At 34.6% G+C, this 2500-nt stretch overlaps 1 protein-coding gene across 1 annotated transcript in view; it reads left to right on the plus strand.

Moving 5' to 3' along the window:
- Nucleotides 1–2500, plus strand: part of LOC125036594 — an 8410-nt gene that overhangs the window by 2700 nt on the left and 3210 nt on the right. The gene's annotated exons all lie outside the window — the stretch shown is intronic.

Genomic DNA, 2500 nt, shown 5'->3' on the forward strand with positions numbered 1-2500 from the left:
CCACTGAACATAAGCTTGCGACCCAGGACCGAGACGCAACCCGTACTTTGAAGAACTCGTGTCTAAAGTGTTCCTGTGTGTCTTCGTGTTTATTACTGTTCTTATTACAATTATTTTTATTATCACTTGTATCACTCTTATTATTCTCATAATCATTATCAGTAGAAATATTGTAGATGTTAGTATTTATCTTTGAAATAATAATGGTGATAATAATAACAATGATGAAGATAATAACAATCATAATAATAGTAATGATAATAATAACAATAATAGTATTATGGATAATTATGTCAATAATAACAAAAAAGATTGTTATTATCATTACTATTATTATCATTATTTTTTTATTATCATTATCATTATCAGTAGCATCAAGGCCCTTTTTGTAGCATCCCGAAACCCTTAGTAATTTGACTTGCGGTCGCTACAAAACACATTGAAGGTTGAACGAACATACAAAGGTTTAGAAAAAAAAGAGATTTTTTCTTGGATATCGAGAAATACTTAACTACTCTGGCCATATTTTTTTCCTCCTTTTTTTATACACACCAGTCTTCGCTTTGCAAGGCTGTAGAAACTTTCAAATGTATTACTCAGTCTGACATAACATTTTTTTTTATTATTGTTATTATATCCATTGTTCTTCATGTGGGAAGTGGAAGTTGACTGAAGCTTTGCATCTGGTATCCATGCTCATGTTCGCGTAGGGTAAAGACAGCTGGTGTTCAGTATTCGTAGGAGTCGTTGTAGTATCATTATATATTATTATCATTTTTGTTCTTATTATTATCATCATCGTCATCATTATTGTTCTTGTTATTGTTTTTATTATTATTATTATTATCATTATATCATTGTTAGTATTCTTATCATTATTATTGGTGTCATTATCATTATTATGATGATGATGATGATGATGATGATGTTTATTATTGTTATTATTGTCATTATCATTATTGATATTACTATTGTTCTTAATGTCATTATTATCATAACTGTTATTATTATTATCATCATCATTATTATTATTATTATTATTATTATTATTATTATTATTATTATCATTATTAATATTACTACTACTTCTATTACTATTATTATCAATATTATTTTTTATCATTATTATTATTATCATTATCAATATTATTTTTTATCATTATTATTATTATCATTATCAATATTATTTTGTATCATTATTATTATCATCAACATTATTCTCATGATTATTACTATAATTATTAGCAATGACGTGCTACAGGGGGAGGGGGAAGCAGAGGGGAAGAGCACAGACAGTGAGTTATGGCCAGATATAGCGCTGGGTCACTCTCGACAAGGGGGTGGACAGAAGGTCAGCTGATATGGACTTCCTGTCGAGTTCTCTCTCTCTCTCTCTCTCTCTCTCTCTCTCTCTCTCTCTCTCTCTCTCTCTCTCTCTCTCTCTCCCTCTCTCTCTCATATCTGTCTGCCTCTCTCTCTTTTTTTCTCTCTCTCTCTCGCTCTCTCTCTCTCTCTCTCTCTCTCTCTCTCTCTCTCTCTCTCTCTCTCTCTCTCTCTCTCTCTCTCTCTCTCTCAGGGAAGAAATCCTCTTCTTGATCTCTTCAACTTAACCTACATGATAGGCATCTTGCCTACCACTTGGAAACAGGCAACTATCATTCCCATTCCAAAACCAGGACGGCCAGATGAATATAGGCCGATTTCTCTGACGTCCTGCCTGTCTAAAACCTGTGAAAGAATTATCCTTACTCGTTTACTCCACCAGATCAAAGACATGATCCACCCATCTGTCTTTGGCTTTCAAAAAGGGAGAGGAACACAAATGTGTCTAGCACAGTACCTAAATGGACGTAATGCACAGTCTTCTTACTTCATAGATTTTAAGGGAGCATTCGACAGAGCCTCCCCTACTGCAATCCTCCATGAACTAACTCTTTTAGGAGTTAAGGGCAAGCTTCTGTTATGGATAAAGGATTATCTATCTTTGAGAAGAGCAAAAGTGTGGTATCAAGGCAACTATAGTGCTAATGGCGAATTGGAATTAGGCACTCCACAAGGGGGAGTATTGTCCCCTACACTGTTTAATATACTTATGCACTCTCTTTGCAAGCTCAACGATGAATTAGGAGACCTATGCAGCATCACATCCTATGCTGATGACATTCTTATTCAGGTATTTGATATGGGGGAATATGTTTTACAGAGGTTCAACAAAAAGTATGCCTCCCTTGGTCTCATAATCAACCCAATCAAAACTAAGCATATTTCCAGATCTCGTAAACTGCCTTACATTCCAAAGTTAGGTGGACAAACTATTGCAAGAACTGACACCTACAAATATCTTGGTGTTATGGTGACTGCTCCCCACCTTATGTCCCACAACTCACGTTTTACCAAGGATATTGTTCAAAACATCAAGGAACGATGCCTTGAGCGTTTAAGACCATTGCAATACATAAGTAACAGATATGTAGGTGCCTCCCTGAGAGTCCTAAGGTTG

The sequence above is a fragment of the Penaeus chinensis genome, chromosome 21, assembly GCF_019202785.1.
Source record: "Penaeus chinensis breed Huanghai No. 1 chromosome 21, ASM1920278v2, whole genome shotgun sequence".
Lineage (NCBI taxonomy): Eukaryota > Metazoa > Arthropoda > Malacostraca > Decapoda > Penaeidae > Penaeus > Penaeus chinensis.